The sequence below is a fragment of the Otolemur garnettii genome, unplaced genomic scaffold (genome assembly GCF_000181295.1).
Source record: "Otolemur garnettii isolate 467f Iridium unplaced genomic scaffold, OtoGar3 scaffold00027, whole genome shotgun sequence".
NCBI classification, from domain to species: Eukaryota; Metazoa; Chordata; class Mammalia; order Primates; family Galagidae; genus Otolemur; species Otolemur garnettii.
Genome location: NW_003852422.1, coordinates 20,112,145 through 20,139,336, shown reverse-complemented (window position 1 = coordinate 20,139,336; position 27,192 = coordinate 20,112,145). Strand labels below are relative to the sequence as shown.

At 37.6% G+C, this 27,192-nt stretch overlaps 1 pseudogene; it reads right to left on the bottom strand.

Moving 5' to 3' along the window:
* Nucleotides 1-21,090: 21,090 nt before the first annotated feature.
* Nucleotides 21,091-22,701, bottom strand: LOC100955312 (annotated as a pseudogene).
* Between the last annotated feature and the right edge of the window lie 4,491 nt (nucleotides 22,702-27,192).

Sequence of the window (27,192 nt, the reverse complement as noted above, 5' to 3'; positions counted from 1 at the left end):
AAATACACAGCTGTCTTTAGTATTTCTGCAATGTGTTTTCACTTAGGGGAAAACCTGTAGAAAGAATTCTCCTTACACCAAAGCAGGGTAGCAAGAAAACAGGATACCGTGGAATAATTAGGCCCTGAACGCCTGTAGGATTTATAATCTCATTCATTTCACTATTAAATAAGTGCTACTTTGAATAGATGATATTTCCACATTATGTCCTCATATTTCATCTGTTTTCATACTTACACTCAGTACCCTTTTCCTGAAACCCAAGTTTTCAATTAGCTGTACATACATGTTTAAGGTACAGGCTCCTTTTAAAGCCAAGGACATCTTGAATGTGCATCTGTGAATTTCTCTCCTTGAAATCTTATGAGCAAGTGAATTTTCCTAATCTCATTTTGCCTAAAAATCACTCCCCTTTATAATCAATCCAACTACTAATACTTTAGCATAAACTTCATTTATATTGAACTTATAACAATTAATAGGTATCAATATGGATGTAGCCACTTTTGAGAGTATTTTTAAAAAATTTTATGTATTGAGTGGTGTCTGTGGCTCAAAGGAGTAGGGCACCAGCCCCATATACTGGAGGTGGTGGGTTCAAAACCGGCCCCAGCCAAAAAAAAAAAAAAAACCGCAAAAAACCCTGAAAACAAATAAACAAAAATTTTACGTATCCTTTAAATTTTTTTTAAATTGTCATAAAATACATAGACTATACACTTTGCTATCTTCATCATTTGTGTATCCTTTTAAAAATCTCCAAGCTTCTGAGCTATTTAAAAACGTAACCTGAATACATTTCTTTATTTTTATACTTCTAATATTTTCTAAATATTATTATTCACTAAATATATCCCATTGGAGCATCCTTGCCTCCTTTTTGGCTATTTTTCAATTGAAGTGAAAACACATGATGGATAGATACAGCAGGAAAATATTTATGTAATAAATTCATTACACTTTAATTTTTGTTATTTATAATTAATTTAATTAGGCTTGGTGCCCATAGCACAGTGGTTATGGCACCAGCCACATGCACTGAGGCTGGCGGGTTTGAGCCTGGCCCGGGCCAGCTAAACAACAATGATTACTGCAACAAGAAAATAGCTGGACATTCTGATGGGTGCCTATAGACTGCCAGGGGGGTTAGCTACTTTGGTGGCTGAGACAAGAGAATCACTTAAGTCTAAGAGTTTGAGGTTGCTGTGAGCTTTGATGCCACAGCACTCTACTGAGGGTGACATGGTGAGACTCTGTCTAAAAAAAAAATTATAATTAATTTAATTATTTTTTTTGAGACAGAATCTTAAGCTGGCACCCTGGGTAAAGTGCTGTGGCATCATAGCTCACAGCAACTTCCAACTCTTGGGGTCAAGCAATCCTCTTGGCTCAGTTTTTCTATTTTTAGCAGAGATAGGGTCTCTTTTTTGCTCAGGTTGGTCTCAAACTCCTGAGCTCAAGCAATCCACCTGTTTTGGCCTCCCAGAGTGCTGGGATTACAGGTGTGAGCCACCATGTCTGGCCTATAATTAATTTTAGATCAGGAACAGTTAATTGGTAAGTTCTCAGATAAGGCCAACCGCTCCCAAGCTTGGCACATTGTACTTTTTACTGCCACTTGTTTTTAGGGTTCAGCTGCAACAAATACTTATAGCTGAGAGTTAGTTATTTTTGACATTGTATTGAATTCTGTGATTTAGTAATATATCTAAATAATACCAATAAAGTATCTAAACAATACTAACATGAATGCTACTACTACTAATAGCAAACACTTGTCAAGCACTTACTGTATTGCCGGGAACTATTCTGGATGTTTGGCATATTTTGGCTTACACACTAAAAACATCAATTAGAGGCAGCGTGCAGAGTGATGGCTTATACCTTCCCATGGAGTAAGACTTAAAAACGATGCAGATATCTCTAGTCATCCCAGGTTTATTTCTGGAATGCAAAATACAGTTCTTATAGCTGTTATGGGTTGAATTGTGTCCCTACAAAATTCATATGTTGACGTCCTAACACCCTGTACCTCAGAGTGTGGCCTTATTTTGAAATAGAGTAGTTGCAGAGGTAATTAGTTAGGATGAAATCAGATTGGAGGGGGAAAGTGGCTAATTCAGTATACCTGGTATCCTTATTAAAAAGGGAAATTTGGACATAGATGTGCACACAGGGAGAACGTCTCATGAACATGAAGGCAGAGATTGATGTTTCTATGCAGCAAGGAATGCCAAGTTGTCAGGAAAGCCCCCGAAGCCAGGGGGAGACATGGAACAGGTTCTTCCTCACAGCCCTCAGAAACTATTCCCTATAAAGACCCCGAACTTGGACTTCTAGCATCCAGAACTGTGAGACAATTAAGTTTCTTTTGTTTGAGCCACTTAGTTTGTGGTACTTTGTGATAGTAGACCAAGCAAAGGAATGCAATAACTCACTAAAAACAAACAAACAAAACAGGTGAGTGGCAAACTACACTACATGGACCATTCTTTGAATTGCTTATTTTTGATGTTCAAAGTCTTACTTTGCACATAAATGACTGGGAAAGAAATTAATAAATATGAATTGATTCATACCCGTAAACTACAGTGTCACAATGGACTTTGAAATGGCAGGGAAACAGCTTTGCAGGGAGCTGAGTACACAGCTAGAACTACCTGCTGTTAGGGAGGGAACTATTCTTGTCAAAGAAAAATTTAAAGTACATGGTATTGGCTTCGCACATGATTGCAAATGTCAAAATTCCATTAATTTGATTTTGAAAGTTTAAGGTATTCTGCCATTTGGTAACTCAGTATATGAATAGAATGACATTTATTCTACTTGGCTCTCCGTTCGCTCCACATGCACATTTGTTTGAAGGGTATCATTTATCCCTTTAATGAGTATTTTGGGAGCACACCATGTTGGACTAAATAGGATTTGTGTTCTGAAGGAAAAGAACACACTCTGAAACTTTATACTCTAATGGAAGATGAACAACAGACAGCAAGTCTTAAATTACAGTGAAAAACAGTGTAGGATTAAGTGGCAATGCGCAATACAGAAAAAATGGATTTATAGAATTCAGAGAAGGGAGAGAATGATCAGATAAGGATGGGAGAAAGAAGATTCTGTCTAGACCAGGAGTGTCCAACCTGCAGCCAGTGGGTTTCATGTAGATTATTTGAGGACTTTTTGCTTATCTGTGGTGTTGGATATTCTGAAAAGTATACATAGACTTTTTTTTGTTGTTGCTAATCAGCTTTCATCAGTGTTTGCGTATTTAATGTGTGGTTCAAGACAACTCTTATTTTTCCAACATGCAGCAGAGAAAAAGAAAGGTTGGACACCCCTGAACTTTAATTGTGGGGAGGGGAAGCAGAAGGGCCTTTTAGGGGAGTGGAAGTATATATTGTAACCCAAAGCAGGAATGAGTAAGGCCTGTATTTTGAGGAAAGGTAATGATTTTCTCTTAGCTGGAGTAAGGAATTTTTTTTAAAGGCTATTTATTCAGCCCCTACTATATGCCAGGCATATAGCCAGAAAGTCAAGTCTGTCCTTCCCAGAAGTGTGTGAACTAACCCATTTACTCGCATACCAATTTTTCCCAATCTGGATATATTCCTATTTAGGGAAGGTGGGTTTCTGTCTTTATTCCCCTGAGCTGTTTCTTGGTGGCACATGCTCCTGCCCATTTCTCTCAGCTTGGCACTGGAACTCTGCTTGTTTCAAGGGTGATCACTGCCTGGACCCTATGACTGTTGTCCACATGCTATGAAGCTGCTACCACAATGCTGGCATGAGTGGAATGGTGACGTTGAGAAGAATGCAATGTCTTTTCCCACTCTGTCACTTAACACTTTACTGCACCACTGAAACAAACATGACTGAGGGAGAAACTGAAGCTTGTATTTGTTAGAATGTAGGTTGAGCTGTGGAAACAGAGACTCAGCATTAATAATGGCTTAAACACAACGGAAGTTCATTTCAGTGCCATGTGAAAGTCTGAGCTGTGGTGGTCCTTTACTACCTTGTTGCTCTGCCATTAGAAGCCAGCTGCCTGTGAGATCCAAGGTGGTGCACAATTGTGTCTATATCCCATGAGAGTCTTTGTAAGGACATGATTGGAAGTTGTACAAGTAACTTTTGCAATCATCCTATTGACCACAACTTAGTCATCTGGCCCCATTTAGCTGCAGGAGAGGCTGTTGTCTCTATTTCTGGGTGCCCAAGAGACCAAAAGTTGTATTACAATGAAAAGAACAGAATGAGTGTTTGGGGATAGTTAGAAATTCTGCCACAGAGCAAGCGATAAAAACAGAGAAAACCATGAAATTTAGGTGATAGGCATGGCTGTTCTTAAAATCTAATAAAAAAGACCAAATCATTAAAATTTATTTGGGAGAGATTCTGTCCTCTAATAGACATTTTCCAGTTATAATATTTACTTTCCTATTTTAGGTGTGTCTTTCTCTTTTAGAGAGAGAAGGAAAGTAGGAGAAATGGAGAGATGGGGGAAGGAGAGACAGAGACAGAAACATAGAGAGGCAGACAGAAACACCGAGCTCCTAAGGTCTCTCTCCACTCTTTTAGAGGAAAATGCCCTCTTCTCACTCTTGAAGAAGAGGGCAGAGCTCCCCCCGCTACAGCAATGATCAGACACAATAACATGCAGCCATATCTTTGCCAAATTCCCGTTCCTCAACCCTCTGGTTGAGGTAGAGTTATGCTGCTCCATCCTCTAGCATACCATTTGGGTAGTTAGTGGAGTATGTGTGCTCTCACACATGAAGATAGACTCACGTCCTGTCCACGGGGACAAACATTCTCAGAGATGACAGCAAGTCCAGGTCAATGAAGAGAACTACTTTTTAGGGGAGAATCAGCACAAACACCCCATGTGGAACAATGTGAACTGTGTGTCTCGATCCCAGAAGGTCCATTCTTCTTTTCAAACATCAGGGCCATCTACCCATAGGACTACTCTTTTGCTAGTCAAAGAAGCTTTGAAATTACACCTTTTTTTCTTTTGGATCAGATAAGTTTTACTAAAGCTACCCTTCTCTCTCTCCAAAATCTATGAAAAGTTTCCATATGACAAAATATGAACATATATTTGCTTTCTTTCAGGGTAAACCCTAGGGTTTGTAGATGTGGTAGCTAAGAGTTATGCACATATTTCTAAATACATTGGTTGGAAATTCTCTTGTAATTTGTGATTTCTCTGAGCTCATACATTCTTCAATGATGATAGTTTTTCTGATCTGATGATGTTGTCTTTGGCAAGACTGTTGTGCTTAGTTCTAGGTCTGTTGTACTTGGTTCTATCTGGCTCCACCACCTTGGATTCCTGGGTCTACTCTATTTGAAAATTCTTTGCATCCTTCCTGTTAGCTGCTAAACACAGTCATGACTTGCTTAATGATGGGGATATGTCTGAGAAATGCAATGTCAGGCTATTTTGTTGTGAGAACTTGATAGAATGCCCTGGGTGCCTGGTATGGCCTATGGTCCTAGGCTACAAACCCATACAGCATATTACTGTACCAAATACTGCAGGAAGCTGTAACACAATGGTAAGTATTTGTTTATCTAAACATAGAAAAATGTATACCAAAAATATGATACAGAAGATTAAAAGTGGTACACTTGTATCAGCCACTTATTATAGATGGAGCTAATAGGACTGGAAGTTGCTTTGGGTGAGTTTGTGAGTGAGTGGTGAGTGAATGTTAACATCCAGGACATTACTGTGCTGTAGGCTTTCTAAACACCATAAACTTAGGCTACACTAAATTGACAAAAAATATTTTTCTTCCTTTCATGATAAACTAGTCTTAGTTTTCTATAATTATTTTTACTTGTATAGACTTTTTATTTTGAAAAGACTTTTATACTATTTTGTAATAACACTTAATTTAAAACACAAACAAAGTTGTATAGCTGTACAAAAATATTTTCCTTATTTATATCCTTAGTCTCTATTCGCTTTCCTTTGGAATCCCTCCTGAAGGACCTGCTTGAGGCTGTTTAAAGTTAACTTTTTTTTTTTTGTAATTATAAGTAAGACATTCTAAAATAATGTTAAAAGTATAGTATAGTAAATATATAGGCCAATAACATAGTCACTTATCATTATCAGGTATTATGTACTGTGCAGAATTGTCTTGCTGTCCTTTTATATGACATTGGGATGGGTTTACACCAGCATCACCACAAATGTGTAAGTAAGGCTTTGTGCTGTGACCTGCGACGGCTATCACATCACTAGGCAGTAGGAATTTTTCAGCTCCATTATAATCTCATGGGACCACAATCAGACATGTAGTCTGTTGTTGGTCTAAATGATGTTATGCAGTGCATGACTGTAGTTACTTTTAACTAAAACCTTGACTTGCCTTTTCCCAACAGCTCTGTTTCTCAACACCTCCTCCTCCAAAGTCAAATGACAAAGATTTAAGACAGAAACATCACATAGTAACATGGAACTTACACGGGACGCCATGAGAGTAAGTAGATTTGTTTTCTCTTCCTCTTCTTTCCTTTCCGAGCTAATGAGCTATTTAACTACAATGAAGTTCTCAGAAGTTAAGGATAATTTGGGGCTCAAAGATTGGTTTGTGTTATTAAAAATTACAATTGATCAGATGTAAGAGTGTTACAAATGCAGTCAAGGTAGTTTTTTTCCTTTCTGTTATCAGCTATTTCCTTTCTGTAATTGGAAGTAAATGTGGACCCTGCCTAGCTCCTGACAGCAGTTCATGAGTCTCCACATGGTGGTTCTCAAACCTGATTTCACATTAGAATCATGGGGGGTGGGGGGAACGTTTAAAAATGCCAATGCATGAGTCTCACTCCCAGGGATTCTAGGTTAATAGCTCTTGAACATGACCTGGGTCTGAGAGTTTAACAGGCGATTTCAGTGTGCAGCCACTGTTGGAAATCTGTACCCGACCTTTTCATAGAGATATGTCTGGTAGGATACAATTCTGAGCTGGTGATTTATTTAAAATTTGTTCTAAAGCACTTGTGTCTGGCTGGTAGAGAGAAGAAATTGGTGAGCAGCACTGAGGATCAGGTGGACTTAGATATAAACTGGAGATTCTAAATCCTCTGGATCCAAAAGGAAGTAAGGACACTGTGAAGCAGACATGTGTCTTTGTGGGGTGAAAGGCAAGGTGACGGAGCTGGGCCAGAGCCAGAGGAAGACGAGGGCAAGGGTGCCAGGCCAGCCTTCAGAGGTGAAATTCTGACCATAAAGATTTAAATTTACTGTGTGCTTTGGAAAAGGTCACAGAAGAGGAGGAATTCTGGGAGCTTGGTAGAATTAGTATTCCCTTCCCTCAAGCATCCATTTTCCACAGTTGTTTGGCTGGCCAAATTATATTGAAGGGCTGAGCTGGTTGGGCACCCACCCTACGTTTCCTCAGGATGGTCTTTTCTTTTTTATTTGTTTATTTCCTTTTTATTAAGTCAAATACACATAGATCATGAATACATTCATGCATATGTGGGGTACAATGTGCTGATTTTTTTTTTTTTAATACAATCTACTGAGAGACCATGGACAGTTCCAACTCAGACTAAAGGGAATTTAGATTTGATCAGATCTTTAAAATTTTCCTAAATCACTTTTTAAAGCCTGTACCTTAGTTCAGTTCATTTCTGAAATCCAAAGGTTTTAAGAAGCTTTAAAAAGTGGTACATGTAGGAGAAGTGGGTGAAAAGGAGAGAAAATTCAAATTGCTCACTTTTGATCTTTTAAAAATTGGAGACATGGAGCCAGGTGGTGATGCTTGGATGAATAGCGTGGTAATCCTTCAGTTTACCCCTCAAAGAGAGCATTTTGCTTTCTGTAAGCATTTTTTTGATGTTGTTTCTGCACCTAGTTGCTCTTTAATAATTAGTATGATATCATGTACATCCAGATAGAATTATATTAATGTATTACGTTTTGTCTCATTTTGCATTTCTGTCTTATGACAGTTTGTTTTAGTGGACCATTCATTTTTCATTTAAGTACAATGCATTAAGTTTGGCTTTTCTTTAGTTTTTTTTCTGCCAATCACTGGAGGCAAAGGTGTGTATAATGTGTACTTGCCTTGGAATCCTGTAGTTAAGAGCTCAAATCATTCTTTTGAAAAAATTATTTAGGATCTCTGAGTCTCAATTTCTCTTTTTTAAAATCAGGATAAGACTAGTATTTATTTTATAGGGTTTTCTTTTTAGTGCTGTTTTAAAAATTGTTAATGTTATTATATCTTTACAAGACCTATTTTACAATGCTGAACCAACCTGGGCAACGAATAATATTGCATTATAAAATAGTATAAGATAAACATCAATACTGATATAAATAAATAAACAACTAATAAATGAATAGGGACAATAGACAAATCTGTGTAGAAGAATTACAAACAACTCCAAAGTCTGACCCATTTTTCAACACTGGGTCAAAACTAAGTGCTTAGAGGTAAACAAAGCAACCATTAGTGATAAAAACTAATGTTTCTGAATGTTTAGGACATCCTAGAGAAGTCTTAACATTAGCCTAATACTAACACGTTAAACACTGGAGAAGTTTAGGGAGGTTGAGACAGACAGTCTTTCTTCAATAAAGATCTTACAACAATGTCAATAACCTTCTGTCTTTGAAAAGGGAAGCCCTTGAAGATCTTTCATCTTTGTTTCAAATGATTTTAAGCCCGTGATCCTTCAATACAGGGTTTAGATGGTCCCTTGGAGTTCTTTTATTTTTTCCCAGACTCAGAGAAATGAGGCAAAAGTAGTTATGTTTTGCTGATGTCTGGGAGAGTGGGCTTTGACAATTTCGTTCTTTCTCTTTTTTTGGCCGGGGCTGGGTTTGAACCCACCACCTTTGGCATATGGGGCTGGTGCCTTACTCCTTTAAGCCACAGGTGCCACCCCTTTCTCTCTTTTTTTAAAATTTTCATTCTTACCTGCCTCCTCCACTTCCCACCAAATATTATTTTATGATTATTAAAAAACTATTTCTTTAGATGAGGAAAAATTGTTTTGGAAAAGTAAGAAAATATCTCCTGGTTATTCTCCAAGGGCTGCTTCTAGTTTCTATTTGGCAAGCCCTGGAAGAGATGGACAAGTTGGAAGGTGTGAAAGGATTAGGGAGCATCTGAGAGAAGAAACGCAGTGGGCATGTCAGGGATTTCTCCTCTTGTTAAGCAAGGCTCAGCCATCACCACCTCTCACCTGAGCCCCTCCAGGAAGAGAGATTATGTTTATCTGGCAGCTTTGCACCGTGTCTCTCGGCCTGTTTTAAGGCTATATTCAAATAATGCTTCTTAATGTGGCTTTCATCTGGGCTTGACTTCTTAGTTCTGAGGAGCTAGTCTTGTTAAATCTTGTTTCCTGTGATGATGTGGTGTAGCATCAATGCCTCACTTATTTTAAAGACCTGCCTAGGAGTAGACGTAGTCATGCGGCAGAATAAATTACTGAAATTTAACTCACTGCTGCTTCTGTTATTTTCCCTATTTTCTCTGTTTGAGAAATATAGCCTGGTCCTCTTTTCTTGGCTCAGGGATTTTTGTGGGATGAAAATGAGTCTTTTCCATAAAGACTCTAGGATTTAACGGGTAATGGAAGTGGCCTTTCAAGAAAAAGGAAAGAGAGAAGCTCTTTGGGGGCCTGGAGAAAGCTAGAAGGAAGATGCTCCCAAAGTGGTAAGAAGAGAGGGGTCCTGTGGGAAGTGGAAAAGAAGAAATTACGTGGGGTCAACGACTAGGCAGGTGGGAAGGTGCCACAAAATGGCACCTAGGGGAGGAGATACCTCGGACATGGGATTGCTAGACCAGGAGATGATCACTAATCCCCAAGTGCGGCAAGGAGGCGGAGTTGCACGCCTTCCAGACCACTCTGGGCTCAGAGAATGAGGACACGGTGGGGGTCATTCTAGATTGTTGGCTAGATGCTCTTCCTACTGTTCTGCTCTCCACATAACTCCCAGTGACTCTGGTGTGACCTGGGGATAGATGGGCACTCATGGGGACTGGGATAAAAATGCAGGCTTGGTGCCATGTTAAGTTGATTAAAAAGCAATAAAACGGCAATATTTGTTGAACACCTGTACTTGTGCACTGAGACTCATCTGCTCCAGTAGAATTAATTCATGGCTAATTGATTTGAAGGGAAAATATCGATCTTTCACACCAAAGGCAAATGTTTGAGCAAGCCCCAACAAAAGCAGAAACTGCTTGTAACCTCTGTCAAGAGAGAAGTGCAGCATGTGAATAAAGACCCAGGGTTGTTTTTCTATACAAACTTAGGGCTCAAAAAACATAGCCAGGAATTTTCTCTTTTAGAGGGAATATATACATTTTTAAATTATAGGGAGGAACTTGCAGATTATTTTGGCCAAGCTTTTGGGTGTGAGTGAGGGGAGTCATCAACTTTACTATCCAATTGGGCTTTCCCTTCTGTATCCTACTGATACACTTTTTATCAGTTGGAAGAGCACTGAGTCAGGACCTTGGATTCCAAATCTTGGTCTTGAAAAAGGCATTTTATTTCTAAATATGTAAAACCAGGGGTTTGGCATACCCAATAGTCCCCTAGTTGTGGAGTTGAAGATGGGATGCTGTTTCTCGAGAACATGTAGTGTAAAGAATGCTGTGCTTGCTCTGAGGACATGGGCTCCAAGTTTGGCTTTTACCTCTTACAGGATTTTCTGATCTTTAGCAAATGATTTAATTTTTCTCAACCTCAACTATCCATCTGGGAAGTATGGATACTTGAGGATCATATGCAAGGCTATATGTGGGAGTGCTTCGAAAATTATAAAGTACTAACAAATTTAATGCCTTATTAATAATCAATCCACAAAGATTTTCGAGAGCCTGAAATGAGGAGATTTGGAGGAAAAAAAAAAAAAGAAGGACCCAAGATAATGACTTAAGGCCTGAGTGAACTTTCAGCTCCAAGAGGACTAAGACTAATACACTTAAAAGAATTACAAGATACTTAGCAAAATAAAATTTTTAAGAAGATGTTTTGGGGGAAGGACATGAAGAGCTAGGGCCAAATGTTTGTGTGTTATTTTAAAATTTGTAAACTTTGAGTAAGAACCAATTATACACCAAGTCTTCTGAAATCTAAAACCCAACCCCGGTATATTTTAATTTTTTGGTTTTTGGATTTTTTTCTCCCCCAGGGAACTTTACATATTATACCAGTATGTAATTCCCATTGTAATAAAAAAATGCATATGAGCTTAACTGGGTGGGACTCTCCATGCCTGTTAAATCCTAGATCAGAAAAGAATCTTATCACTTTGATTTCTTAAAAGTGTTTATCTATCATCAGTGTTTTGTTTTTGGAAGAAATTCTAAGTGCCAGACATCATTGTGTTTACATAATTTAACCCACTGAATCCTCATAAAGATCTTAAGACTACACTATTATCACCACCATAACCCTATTTTATGGAAAGGGCATTGAGGCCCAGAGAGATGATGTAAAAGCAGCAAGCCCAAATGCAAACTGGGGCAGCCAGACACTAGGGCAGTGACTTTCAAGTGGTGTGCCAGGTGATGATTTTAGGTGTTCCTCGAAAATTTTTAAAGATCATTAATTACATTATTTTTGATGAAGTTCAAAACACAACAAGTATATTCTTTTTACTCTTTTTTTTGATCAACATAATTTAAATGTGCCACGAAATTTCAAGTATATGTGCAAGTGGTTCAAAAAATAAAAAAGGTTGAAAAACACTGCTCTCGGGCCTTGTACTTAACCAATGTTCTATGCTGTTGCCAAAATGTAGAATCATCTTTGATTTCTTAACCTTTGCTAACAAAAAAATTCTACACCATATAGTGTAGAATACCCAAAATTCTCAAAGACAGTTTTTTGGAGGAGGGAAACATTGTTTTATTTCATATAAAATGAGAACATTCATGACAATCTGTTTCTTCATTTTGGAGCAATCAGTGAAAACAATATTCCTGGAAAACTAGTCATTTATTTTTGCTAAGAATTCTCCAGAGTGATAATACTGAGATCTTGAGTCCTAAACTTACACATAAACTAATTAGAAGAGGAAAAAAGGAGAGAGAGAAAAGAGAAAGGACACAAAGAAGGAGGATGAGGCCTTAAAAAGACAAAGTGGGAAAACAACATAGGTTGAACTTATTTTGACATCATGCAACTTGAACTCAGTGCATATTGTCAACAGTGTTTCCCAAGATATTTAAATTTTCAGATAACCTTTATTGTTCTGTGATTAAGTTCTTTCTTTTAAAAAATTTAAGTATTTATACAACTAAATACTATCTGTAAGGCCAAAGTAGCTATGTATTTAAAAGTAAATAATTTGCATGGCCAACATGTTGAATTTAAAAAATTAGTTCTTGGGGCAAAGAATTCTATTCATGCTTAACTCCTATGGATTAAACAAATCACGTATAACTGTAAATTAATTGAATAAAATATAGAGAGCTGTAGTAAAGTTATGACATGAGCAATAATAATACAATTTTACAAGTTTACATGTTTGGGTATTTTACCTCTCTGGAGAGCCCTGCACACCATCAGACACATAGGGCACCTTTGAAGGAAAGGGAAGAAGGTAAGGATTGTAATTGTCATTATAGTAAATTGCCAACACCTAATTGGTTGTGGTACTTAAACAAAATTCCAATACTAAGTGGTAAGTTCAGATGGGGAAACTGGAGCTTTGCTTAAATAAAACTAGACAGACTTTCTGAAAGTTTGAACAGTCTGACAGTAAAAATGTAATTGCTTTTCCTAGTTTTTCCTCTCTGCCTTTCTCTTTCCTTCCTCCCTTCCCTTTCCCTTTTCCTCCCTTCCTCATTCCCATTCATTTTTTCTTTTTTAAAAATAGTTTTTATTAAAATATTATTAACATATAAAAATTGTATATATTTACAGTATGCAACTTGATGTGTTGGTATCCACATACATGAGGGAGAGGGAAGTGGAGAGATAGATGTTGGTCAAATGATATAAATTTTCATTATGTACAATGAGTAAGTTCTGGAGATCTAATTTACAACATGGTGATGATGGTTAAAAATACTGTATTATGTAGTATTTGCTTGAAATTTGCTAAGTGGGGCCAAGTGTAGTGGCTCATGCCCATAATCCTAGCACTCTGGGAAGCTGACGCAGGAGGATCACTTGAGCTCAGGAGTTCAAGACCAGCCTGAGCAACAGCGATATCCCTGAATCTACTAAAAATAGAAAAATTAGCTGGGCATTGTGATGGGCACATGTAGTCCCAGCTACTTGAGAGGCTGAGGCAGGAGGATCACTGAACCCAGGAGTTTGGGGTTGCTGTGAACTAGGCTAATGCCATGGCACGCTAGCCTGGACAACAAAGTGAGACTTTGTCTCAAAAAAAAAAAAAAAAGATAAATAAAAAAGGAAAAAAAAAAAGAAAGAAATTTGCTAAGAGGATAGATCTTAAACTCTCATTAGGCACACACACACACATACACACACAACACGCGAATGATAGCTGCACAGAGCTGAAAGCTATGTTGATGAGTTGAAATGTGCTGACTGTTTCTTTGGCACATACTCACTGACTGTCTATGTTTCAAGCAGTGTTCTAGGCACTCCGAGTGCAGCAGTGATCAAGACAGATTATGTTTCTGCTCTCCTGAGGCTTATCTTCTAATATGCTCTATCTCCAACGCTGTTTCCATTTTTTTCTTTTTTGCTGCTGTCACTCATTAATAAACCTGGGCTCTGTTGGTAGACTTTTCACTGACTCCCTGTACTTCAACTTTCTCTCTGTATTCGGTTTAGAATATTGCCACTAAATTAATCTTCTTAAAATATTGCTTAGCTCACTTCTTCATACAGTGAGGGCTACAAAATTATCTACATCATATGATTACTGTGATAACTGGGTGAAATCTACAAGTATTTAGCACAGAAAATTCCCCCTAAATGTTGGCCTGTGTTGTTACTCCAAAGCCAAGGCTTCTCTCTCTCCACTAGAGAAAGGGTAACCTCTCATACGTCTTTGGAGCTCCTTCAGGGTTCGGGTTAGGGCGTGGCATAGAAGGTATTAGTGCATTCTGTTTGGTTTACAGTTTATAGTTTAGTCATGTCCTTATGATCATGCACACATAAAAATGATTCAATCCCCAAAGGGATGATCCTCTATGGGTAACAGGGAGATAGTATTTATCTAGAGCGCTTTTCAGTATTTCAGATTCTGTCTTATCAATCTACATACCTGGAGTGTCCAGATGTAGGTATCATTATTACTACTAAGTTATGAGGATAACCAGTACATGTCTAAAAGACAACTTACGGTTCCCCTCTTAGAGTTGCCCCCATCCCCTTGCCATGTTGCTTATATTGGTAAAGGGCACCCATGTGCTGCGTCCGGAGGTCTTGAAGTCATCAACTTCCTTTTTCTCTACTAGTTTATACTGAGTTCCTAAATATAGCTTTGAGGCTCTAATTTCAACCCAACTCAACCCATGTCCTCTGCCCCAGTGTACAGGGTCATCTCCTTTGTCTAGGTTACCACAAGAGCCTCCATTTCAGTGACTTGCTTCTGCTCTGCCCCTGTGGTCTACTCTCACGCAGCCGGAGTGATTCTTCTAAAACATTAAATCTCATTAAAAACATGCATTCCCTGCTTCCTCAGTGACTTTTCATCATCCTTAGAATCAATGCGTGTACCTTACAGAGGCTCTCCCTGACTGGGCTCTCATTTTCCACTCCTCTCGCTTTGGCTTCTCAGCCTTCTAGCACACTAGCCGCCTTACTATTTCTCCAACTCATTGTGCGAGCTGTCTCCTAAAGGGCCTTGAACTCCCTGCACTTCAGTTTCCTTTGTACAAAGGGCAAATTTGTATAATTGTATGCAGTTAATTATAAAGGAATGTCCTAAGCCGAAGACCAGGTGAAGAATGGATTTTGACAGACATGTTCTTGCAAAGAGAGAATCCAGTGTCAGCTCAGATCCCGCCTGTAAGAGAGCTGGGAGAGACTTGCCTCTGTCCACAGATGAAAACAGAGCACATACAGGGAGGGCTCATTGCTTTCAGTGTAAGGAAAACATATCCCACTTTGGCGTAGAACTGGGCTACACAGCAAGACAACATTTACAGACTGGGAAAGGCAGAAGTCCAGAATGCCCCAGGGAAAAGGCGTTGTCTTGATTATTGCTGGTTTCTCAACAGGAACTAAACACTTTGAGTCATATTGATAGCCATCATGATATATATTAAATATAAGTTAATTGCATTATAAATGTATATATTTAACATTCTAGGGTAGTGCTTTTTCCATTGAGTCCCATAAAATCCATTTATGGTCTTCATAACACTAAATTCCAGTCTCTCTGAGTATCGGTGTAGATGCATGAATCAGATGGGTCTAAACGTGACAAATGCTACCACACAAAAAATACAAAAAGTGGAAAGGCCATATTTACTACTACTTAGTAGTTGCCTCATTTCATTGAAAAATGTATGCACAGAAAAGAATTGTTGAATGTAGGCAGTTCTTATCTCAAATAATGAAAACCAAAAACTCCAACGGGCTTGTTCTATAGTAATAAAATACAAAGGTAAATTTCAGCATTTACCTATAGCAATGACATAAATTACATCAGTAATAATCATATTTCTTATTTTAAAAAGTGTATATTTGCAAGCACTCAAGTGAATGCTACCTATTCCAAGTTACAAAATATGCATTTAGCTTATGTATGAGAATTTTTAGCAATGCCACAGAAATATAATCAGGGATATTTAGCAATACCACAGAAATCTAATCACAGATTTTTCTGGCAGCAAAGAACTCTATGAACCAGGAACATGGTAGGGAATTCATTATAAACTGCAGTCTTGTGTATACCTAACAATTACTTAAGGTATTTGATATTTCACAGAGCTGGTGAAAAGCTTTGCTTACCTTTTTTCTCATTTATTTAATTTCTATCCCTGAATGAAGCCATTTCCCCAGAAGTCAAAACTTGGCAGGCCATACATATAATCTTTTATCTTGTCTCAATTTTCAGAAATGCTCTTTTTACATTAATAGTTAATACTATATCCTCTATTTTTTACAGAAAGCAGAATGAATCAGAATGATTGCAAAACTACAGTCAAAGATACTTTTAAAAATTTTATTCCATGTGCCTGTTAGAAAGATTGGTAAGATGTTTGTATTTCTTAAAGTGTAATAATGTAAAATATGTATATACTACCAAACCCAGGGCCTAGAATACAGTGGGAACTCATTAAATGGTAGCCATTATAATTTCTAAAAGTTTCTCTTAAGATTTATGGCCAGAAAAATATTTGAGTCTTCTAAGAAGTTTGTTTGTTCTTTAATAAATCAAAGAACAATTATATTCTCACATGTTTCTTATTTTATATAACTGAGAAACTCAAAACTAAATTTATTGCTTTATTTCAATAATTACCTTATTCTGGAAACTTAACACATCTACTTCTAGTCATTTTATAGTGGTAAGCAATTAGCTGTCTTATTTTAATGGGTATCAACATTTTGATTTACTTTGATTGGTTTTGGAAAGGAAGTGAAAATAATTAAAACAGAATAATAACAAAAAATAATGCTAGAAGGTTTCTATCTACTGAAACTAGTCATAGACATTAGGAAACTTCAAATATTAATAAATATAGAATATTTATGCCTTAAAAGTAAAACCAATGTAGATGCCAACCACCTGGATAATTTATTATTTTTACAGTTGAATATTTAAAATAGAACAGGAAAAATAGCCTAGATAACATTTGTTCCCCATTTACAAACCAAAACACAAAAGTTTAACAAAATTAAACATAATTTCCAAATTAGAATATTTGTAAAGAGAATTCAGAGAGAAGCAAGATTTTACTGTGTCTAAAATATTACTTTATGTCTTGTTTTAACACTTGAAAACAGCGTGATACATGGTTATGTTATAGAGACTTCAACACAACTGTCTCTGATCCTGCTGTTCTCTCTGCTGGGTGACCTTTGCAGTTACTCCTTTGTGCCTCTTTCCCAATGTGTAAAATCTTAGAAATAGAACAATTTTGCCATTGCTAGTTGTAAGGATTTATGATAATTTATGCAGCTAGCTTAAGACAAGACTAGTATCCATTAAATATACCATAATTAGTATCTGTTAAAAACAATACCACCACCAATGCTACATGCATGTGCTAGCCCAGGGTGGGTGGGGGGATAAAGTGGGAATGGTTAATGGGTGCAAAAATATATGATAGAATAAACAATATTTATAGCACAACGAAGTGACTGTAATCAACAATAAGTTAGGGTGTATTTTTAAATAACAAAAAGAGTGGAATTGGAGCGTTCATAGTGAACATTCTCTTTTTTTTTTTTTTTTTTGAGACGGAGCCTCAAGCTATCCCCCTGGGTAGAGTACTATGGCATCACGCTCACAGCAACCTCCAACTCCTGGGCTCAAGCGAGTCTCCTGCCTCAGCCTCCCAAGTAGCTGGGACTACAGGCGCCCGCCACAACGCCCGGCCATTTCTTGGTTGCAGCCGTCATTGTTGTTTGGCGGCCCGGGCTGGGGATTCGAACCCGCCACCTTAGGTGTATGTGGCTGGCGCCTTAGCTGCTTGTGCCACAGGCGCCGAGCCCATAGTGAACATTCTCTTCTCCTCACTGGGTTCTTGGTCTCGGGAAATGGAGAATGGATTCACCAACCACACGCAAGCAGAAGCAACAGAGTAAGTTTATTAGAGGATAGTGAAGCTTCTAGTACCAAGGAAAGGGTCCAACGGGGTTCCTGCCACAGCTGGCTTGTTTGGGGGCTTTTATGACTTGTCCGCCTGCCCAAGCCCTGCTGACAAACATTGATTGGGTGCTTCAAACCAAGGTGGCTTACATTGATTGTTTGCTTTCAACCGTAACTGACCTGCCTCTGTTGATTGGCCCTCTCTGGCTTTGTTCATCCAATCCCCTGGGGAGAGTCCCTCCCCCGCCCCCACGCTTTGCTCAGCGAAAGCCAGTGACCAATGGTGCCCGGAGGAGTCCCTCCCACTTCTTCTCCTGCCATTTCCCAGTCCTTGCTTAAAGCCTTTGGTTTCTATCACTGGCTCAAAGAAATGTTTAATGCCTGAGGTGGTGGATACCCCAGTTACTCTGACGTGATTAATTCACACCCTATGCCCATATCAAAACATAACATGTATCCTATAAAGATATACCAATAATAATAATGATGATGATAGTGTGTAGGACACAAGCCCTCAAGGGACCTTCCGTGATTGAACTGGGCAAGCAGATTAACATCAGAGCCAAACAAGCTGGCTCTTTCTTCTTAGGCGATACTGGCTCGACTGGCTCTCTGAAGAAGCTAGATGCTAACATGGAGGCAATATCCTACTTTTAATGGACAAAATTGTTAAATATTAATTTCTGGTTGTTCAAAATATCAAGTGACTTAATACTAAGAAAATAACATCATATTATTGACATAAAACTACAGTTCCCCTTTTTTTTTGGGTAAGAAAGAGAAGAAAATACTTTAATTACTTATAATAATCATGACTAAACATGTTTTTCAGGCCATGGGATTGTTTCCTGTAACACCCTGGAATAATTATTTACTTTTGTCCCAAATCCATCTTTGGTTAATTGCATATAATTTCTGTTGATCACCTTTGAGGTGTGCTTAGATTCTACAAAGCTGAAATTAACCCTTAGCACAGTGTTTTTCAACATTTTTTTTTAATCTCATGGCATTCTTCTGCAGCACATTTAAATTATGTTGATCAAAAAAGAAAAAATAGTAAAAGAAATATACTTACTGTGCTTTGAATGTCTTTCAAAAATAATTTAATTATTTCTGTAAGACAAAGGAACTTTAATAGGGATTGTACAACTGTGATTTAATAAAAAAATAAAAAAAATTTAATTAATATTCTTTAAAAGTTTTCATCACATACCTAAGACCCTGTCGTGACACACCAGTGTGCCAGGGCACACCAGTTGAAAATCACTGCATACCACAACACACAGGTTGGATCAGGGAGTTGTTCCTATTGGAGACTAGATTGTGACTCAGCAGTGGTGAGTCGCATAACTACACATGAACTCCCCTTTGATCCTTGAGTTCCTGGTGCCACGATTGTAATTGTTTTTGTGTAAACAAAGTTACTGAGAGCATGATTCTCAAATTTTGATTTGATTTTTGATAATAATTTGATTTCGGCAGTTGGCATTTTTGTAACTTCTTGGATTGGTAAACAATAAACTCAGTAGTGAATGTGGAGTTAATGTTTACTAATTTTGGCCCCTTAACTTTAGTTTTTCTTAGAGAAATATAAAAACAAACACATGGAAAATTTTACCTGTTAATTGATGCTTCTCTATGAAAATAAAAACAAACAGAATCCATCCCACATACTGCCCAGACTCACATTATCCAGGAAGGTAAAGGGAGTATTTTAGTGCAGTGTGCTATAAAGTCTAGAAAAATACATGTTTGACTCTGTCAAGACACCAAGTCCTGGCTGCCCTGGACAGGCTGGAGGGAGGTCCCCTGCCTGGAGTGGGTCAACGCAAGTCCTAGCATGGAGGCAGAGAAGTACAAAGTAGAAACATAAGTGCAGTTAATCAATCCTGCAAGAATCTGGAAACCTTTTCCTCAGACAAATCTTTGCAGAAAATGTTAAAACGAATAGGCTAAAAGAAAGGGAGGAGCCAACCACTGTAAATCCCAGTTTTGTGAGTGCTCTCTCTCTCATGCTGTCATTTTAATAAGTCCAAGAGAAACAGAAGGGAAACAACAAGGGCTTTGGAGTCTGGAAGGATTGGGAAGGACTCTTACCTGCATTCCTTTTTGGCTGTGTGACTTTAGTCAAGTGACACAACCTCTCTGAGCTTCTGTGGGCTGATCTCTGAAATGAGGGATCCTAGGTTCCTCCGCCTCCTACTGTTAGAGAACTATGGTCCTTTCCATTAGAGCATAAAGTTTGGTAGTGATTCTAGGCTCAGTGTCAACTCTCTGGGAGCTCTATGAGAGCAGGGGCTGTACCTCTTTTTATGTGAGATTGCACTCTCATAGCGGGCACTTGGGCCCTTTGCGTTGAACAGAGGAATGAAGGAATTTTTTTGAGGATTACATGAGATAATTTACACATAGGGTTCCTAGAACCTTCCTTTCTTCTTGTCTCTCCAGTCAAATCCACTCAAATGCCTAAACTTCTGCTTTTGCTTTGATATTTGCAGGACAAGGTTTAGTTAATAGATGTTTCGTAAATATGTAATGAAACTGAAAATCCAAATATCAGATGCTGCATATGCATATTTGGGTAAAATGCCAATTCCCATGTGTTTATTTGAGTGTATTGTGCGTGCACACTTAGGCTATGGCCAAGGAACTATGAGCAGAGAGGACAGGTGGTTTATTTTGACATAAATAGTCGTCTCTATTTCTATGGTGAGGCTGAAATGATTATCAACAATTGAGATGGATTACATGGATTTATGCCAATTTGGAGCCCCTTTACTGCATCCCAGACAAGAATTATGTCTGAGCAGGCAGTGAAAAGTGAGGACTGGTGGGCAGCTTATTTCATTTTATCCAATCAACTCCATATTTCAGCTGTATGTGATTTTCTGTCCAAATTATGTAGTTGATTGCTTCAATTTTTTACTTCCTTACGCGTGTCTAGACACATCATTAGAACTGACAAAGAAGATGAGAGAATTTAAGAGGCATGCCCATCTCTACAACACAGGGCCTGTGAGAAGGACAGACTTAGGAACTTACTTTCTAAAAACAATTCATGTAAAAGAAACCATAAAATTTATCTTAAGGAAAACTGCTTAGTTCACCAGTAAGTTAATATGGGACAGACTTGACAAATCCAGCTATGTATTACTGCTGTCATTTTTATGGTGGGCTTAAGGAAAGTTCCAGTATCCTTCAAGGAAGCTTTTAGTTTAGTGTGTCATTTTAAAGACTTATCTAGATAAAATAGGCCCCAAATCTTTCTTTTATTTTGTCCCCTAGTCAAGGTAACTTTATTGAGGCCCCAGGGCTATGAGGTTTGGACAGGAGGGCAGCCTGTGGAGAAAGGAGGGGTCTTATTGGACCTTCTTCTTGGGGTGCAGATTGCTGGTGTGGCTGCACTTCTTGGGGCAGTTGACAGCACAGGGGTGCGGGTGAGTATAACACTTGTGGCCAATTATCTTGTTGCAGTTCTGGGCTAACTGGCGGAGGGAAGCCTCAATGATGCTGCCTTTCAGATGAAGCACCAGGTGTGAGGTGGACTCCTTCTGGGTGTTGTAATCTGATAGTGCGGCCATCCTCAAGCTGTTGGCCTGCAAATATCAGACGTGCCTGGTCAGGTGAGATGCCCTCCTTATCTTGGATTTTGAATTCAACATTTTCAATGGTGTCCCTTGGCTTGACCTCAAGGGTGATGGTCCTGCCCTTCAGGGTATTCACAAAGATCTGCAGTTCTGTGTCTGCCACAGCTACCGGCTAGGTTGCCTTGTTCTAGCCTCCAAATCTTAATGGTTGCTCCATGATAGGATCTTAAAGGTCCACAGTGAGTATGGACAGTTATCATTGTTCAGAATAGTGTTGTTACTGCTGTTTTCTTGCCTCACCAAATACTCTGCTCTTTCCGAATATATCACTCTCAGCTACACTCTTTTAAAAGTCAGAAAGGAAGAATAGAAATTAAAAACATATAAACCCAAATAAAATACCAATAGAATAATTATTTTATGCATAGACCTAATAAGAGTGCAAAATACAGGTTACTGCTGACAACCAAAATGCTATTTGAGTTTTGACATGTAAGGTTGATGCCACTGTCCTATTTGTGGTGTGTCTATGTGTGTGTGCGCACACACATTCATTTGTTTTCTTTTTAAATTATAATATGAAACTGCAGAACTAAGGGCCCATATGGTAGTAATCTCTATCTTGCACTCATTGGCACACTAGTTCAAATTAGATATACTTACTTTGTAGAGATCACTTGTATGATATGACAGGTGAATTCTAACTCTAAGTGACTTTTAAAAATAAATCAATGTATTAAGATCACCTCCTTCACTCTACTAATTCATGCTCATAATTTAAGACTTTAAAAATATTGCTTGGCAAATAAAATCTCTAGAATAAAACACTGGACTCTTTAAGTCCAGTGTTTTATAACTACATGGCAGGAGGAGGAATTTTTCTAATAGAATTAGAAGCTTTCCTGAACAGTATCATTCAGAAGCACTTACTGAGTAAATGCTCTTTCCTAGGCACTGATACCATCCTTCCAGTTTTAGGAAATAGAAAGCAAACAGCCTATTGTGAGTGACACAACTGGAGGGATCATTCTTACACCGTGTGATGAGTGCTTGAAAAAGACAAGCCTAATGTCGCCCATCAGTGCCCCATAGAGGTAAATTCTTCACTCAAGGTAAGGGTTAATGAGGCTTGACATGAATCAGGGGAGTGGGTTAAGTGGGAACAAGAGGGTACATGGTAGTCTGGAAGTAAGTTGCCAGTCCATAGCCCTCCTGATCTGAAATTGTCAAAAGGGATGCTTCCCTGTGTCCTAGGAAGGATTTATAGCCATGACACAGAAGAGTTACCATGATGCGGACTTTCTGAAAAGAAAGAAGCAGACCTGTGGATTTCTCGCTACACCTTTTGGTGCTCCTTTCATCCTCTGTTCCATGTTTACACATGATGTTTTCCTGTATACAGGAACTTAACGTATTTTACCACCTTGAGATTTATATAAAAGCAAAAGAAGTAAAAACAACTTGCAAAATCCCAACTACATTGCGAGTGTTCCTGGGGGTGGAGCCTCTCTTTCCTTCATTCTTTGTCTTTGTTGGAACCCAGGGCAGTTTTTTATAATACAGTTTTTTTTTTTAATTAATTCCAAAGTCTGAATAGTCCTGTTGTCAAATAATGCTAGTCCAAAAGTTTTGAATTTGTCAAATTTGGGTCACCTAATCAAAATCAGGTGAGTCTTCCTATTGTACACCCCCCTTATTAATGTGTTGTATTTAAATGTAATTATTTAAACAAACTTGGGAAGAGAGAGAAAATATTAGAAAAGTGGACTGACTGGGAAAATTTCAAAGGTTGAAATCTGAAGAATAAAATAACTTCCTTTATAAGAAGCAAAAGACACTGTATGAAGAAGAATAATTTCCTATTCTCTGTCTCCCCCATGAAGAAGAAATAGATTAATTCTGTAGAAGAAGGAATGTAGATGAGAGTTCTTGGAGAGCAACTTCCTTTAGAAGGCCAAAAGACAGTGGGACTGGTAAGTGTGGAAACTGCTATAATTTCCTTTTTAGCCTTTCAATTAATGTGGACACCTTCCTGATTGTTGACATAACAGTATCCCTGCTTGAAAGACTAGATTCCTCTTCCTTTGGGGCTTATTATTACTTCCTTCATCACTGAAAATTTGTTTTATATATTTAGAGACTTGAACAGGTCAACTAACTTTTTTTTCTGTCTTTCCTCCTCCCTCCCTCTCTCCTTCTCTCCCTCCTTTCCTCCCTCCCTTCCTTCCTTCTCCTTCCTTCCTTCCTTCCTTTGCTTTTTTGAGAGAGAGTCTCACATAACATACCTAGGGTAGAGTGCAGTGTGGTTGTAGTTCACAGAAACCTCAAACTTTGGGACTCAAGCAAGCCTCTTGCCTTCAGCTTCCTGAGTAGCTGGGATTACAGGTGCCCACCACCACACCCTGCTATTAGAGATGGGGTCTTACTCAGACTGGAAGTAGTCTTCCTGCCTTAGCCTCTCAGCTTGCTAAGATTACAGGCATGAGCCACCGTGCCTGGCTCACCAACTTCTTCAAGTCTCTGTTTCTTCTGAAGCAAAATGAGGATAATCATAGTTCCTACATTTCAGGCTGTTGTGATGATTAAGTGGGACAACAATTATAAGGCTCTAACTTAGCAGGAGCCCTGTTGTATAGTAAGCAACCCACAAATGTGAATTATTATCCTATTAATAAAGGTGACATTGCTGATCCATCATCGACAGGACATGCGTCCTTAATTTTTCTAACATAAGCTTGCACTTGTCCTTCTTTAGAACACTGGCCTACATTGCAAATCGACTGACTGGAGTAAATGGACAAGTTCTACAGGCAAAGAAAGCAAAACTCACTTCTCAGAGGTAAGTACGGGAGGTTGACTAGGCACTAGCAAAACTCATACAATAAACACCACCTCAGAATGTGGTCCTATTTAGGAATTTCATAAAAAGTAGCGTGAGAATCACTGAATTTTTTTTTTTCTGAGTTTTAAGGGGATATTTATGTGAAAATACCGGTTAGGTGGCTAAATAGCAAATATACAAGTAGATAGTTTAATTTTTTTCCCACTTTCTGGAGGTAATTTCCCTCAAACACTTCAAAATTCTTAGAAAGTTTTGGGAATAATAATAAAAAAAAGATCTGTAAAGAAGCCAGGTTTAAGGCTTTTTGAAGTAATATAATCCTGGTGATGAAAATGAAAAATATGAACAAGTTCATGTGCTGCCTACAACAAATTGGCCTTAAACAGAGAAAAAATAGATTAGAAGTAAGAGGATAGAAGAAGATATACCATGTTAATGCTACCCAAAACAAAGCTGGAGTGGCTAGACTAATATCAGACAAAGTAAAAGCTCACAGCAAAAAATATTATCAAGGATAAAGAAGGTCATTCTATGTTGGCAAAAAGGTCAATTTATCAAAAGAACATAACAATCCTAACTAGAGAAGGACCTCCATAGTTGACCATCCCCCTACGTTGACTGCTTCTTTAGATTAACCTAATTTTCATGGACCTGACATGTACCGTGTATACATATCAGTACAGCAGGCCTAGTTCCTTATGTTGACCACCTCCCTACATTGACTAGATTGTTACAGTCCTTTGGGTAGTCCACTTACAGAGGTTCTACTGTATTTATACTTCTAATGAGACAGCTTATAAATAAATGGGAGCAAAACCTGATATAATTACAAGGAAAAATAGACATATCCAAAATTATAATCAGAGATTTTGATATCCAAACTCAATAAGTGATAGAACAATTAGGCAGAGAATAAAGATTTAGAAGGTAAGCATACAAGACTTAAACATTATCAATCAACCTGATCTGACTGACATTTATAGAACAGTCCATCTAATATAGCAGAATAAATATTCAAGGGCACATGTATAGTTTATGAAGGTGGATCATATTCTGAGCCGTGAAACAAGTCCCAATATGTGTAAAATGATAAAAGTCACACAAAGCATTTCTCTGACAATAACAGAATTAAACTAGAAATTGATAACAAAAGGTCTCTAGAAAATCTTCAGATATTTGGAAACTAAATATTATATTGGTTATATAATATAAATGTTATATAAATATCAATCTAAATATTATATTGGTCAAAGAAGAAATCAAAGAGAAATTTAAACATATTTTTTAACTAAGTAAAAATGGAAAAACAACATATCAAAATTTGTGGGATGTATCAAAAGCAGCAATTGGAGGGAAATTCACAGCACTAAACAGCTCTTTTGGAAAAGAAGAATGGTTTCAAATTAATGACCTTAGCTTTCATCTTTAGAAAGTAGAAAAATGAGAGCAAATAAAACCTGACGTAAGCAGAAGAAAGAAATAAAGACCTGAGAGGAAATCACTAAAGTAGAAACAGAAAAACTGTAGAGAAAAATCAATGAAACCAAAACATGATTCTTGAGAAGATAAAAAAAAAAAGGGTATACCTCTTATGAGAAAGAAGATCACAGACAAATTATCACTATCAAGAATGAGACAGGTGATATGAGTAGAGATATTAGACAGAAATTAATTCAACAATTTAGATGACAAGATCTTTAAAAGACACAAACTACCAAACTTCACTCAAGAAGAAATATATATTTCAAGAAGAAAATGAATTTTCAGTTAAGCATCTTCCCACAAAGAAAACTTTTGTCCCAGATGGCTTCTGTGGTGAGTTCTCTCAAACATTTAAAGAACTACTATTAATTCTACACAAAATAGTGCCCCCCACCCCAAATTGAAGAGGAATAAACCCTGCCGAAGTCATTTTATACAGGTAATTCTTACCCTAGTACCAAATCTGGAAGAGGATATTACAAGAGAAGAAAACTGTAGACTAATATGACTCATGAATATGGATGAAAAATTCTTAAATCTAAAAATATATTTAAGGATACTGTATCTTGACCAAATGGGGGTATATTTCAGGAATGTTAGGTTGGTTTTTACATTTGAAAACCAATCAATATACTTCACTTTAGCAATAGACTAAAGAAAACAATCATACGATCAGTTTAATATGTGTACAAAAAGCATTTAATAAAATTCGACACTCATAATAAAAACTCTCAGCAAACTAGAAAATAGAAAGGATGTCCTGGACCTCACATAGGGTGTGTCCTAAATGCCCTATGATTAACATCACATTTAATAATGAAAGATGGAATGATGAAATGTTCCCCTAACATTTTGAACAAGGGAGGGTTGTTTGTTCTCTCTTTTGTTTTTAAACCTCGACCTGGAATGACTAACAAGTGCAGTAAGGCATGAAAAAGAAATAAAAGGCATCCAGATTAGAAAACTGTCAGGTAAAGCTGTCTTTTGAAATGATCATCTTATAGAGGATCGTATGGAATTTATAGAGATACCAGAATTAATCAGTGAGATGAGTAAAGTTGCAGAATATAAGATCAATATTCAATAATCAGTTATATGTTTGTGTACTGATGTGACAAGTTGAATAACATGCCCCATTCCCAAGATGTCCAGATTCATGGGACCTGTGAATATGCATTACATGGCAAAAGAGAATGTGCAGATATGACTAAGTTAAAGATTTTAAAATAGGGAGAATATTCTGGAGATATTCAGACCACAAGGGAAAGAATGCAGCTTTCTAGAAGCTAGCAAAGCAAAAAAACAAAAAAACAAAAAAACAAAAAAGGATTCTCTCTAGGAGGAATGCAGCACTACTGATTCATTTTAGATTTCTGATCATAAGGACTATAGGAGAATAAATTTGTATTGCTGTAAGCCACTGTGTTTGATGTAATTTGTTACAACAAAGAGTGGAAACTAATACAACTAGCAATAAGTAATAGATTGAAATTAAAAACACAACCATTTATAAAAACATCAATATATGAAATATTCATACACTAAAAATA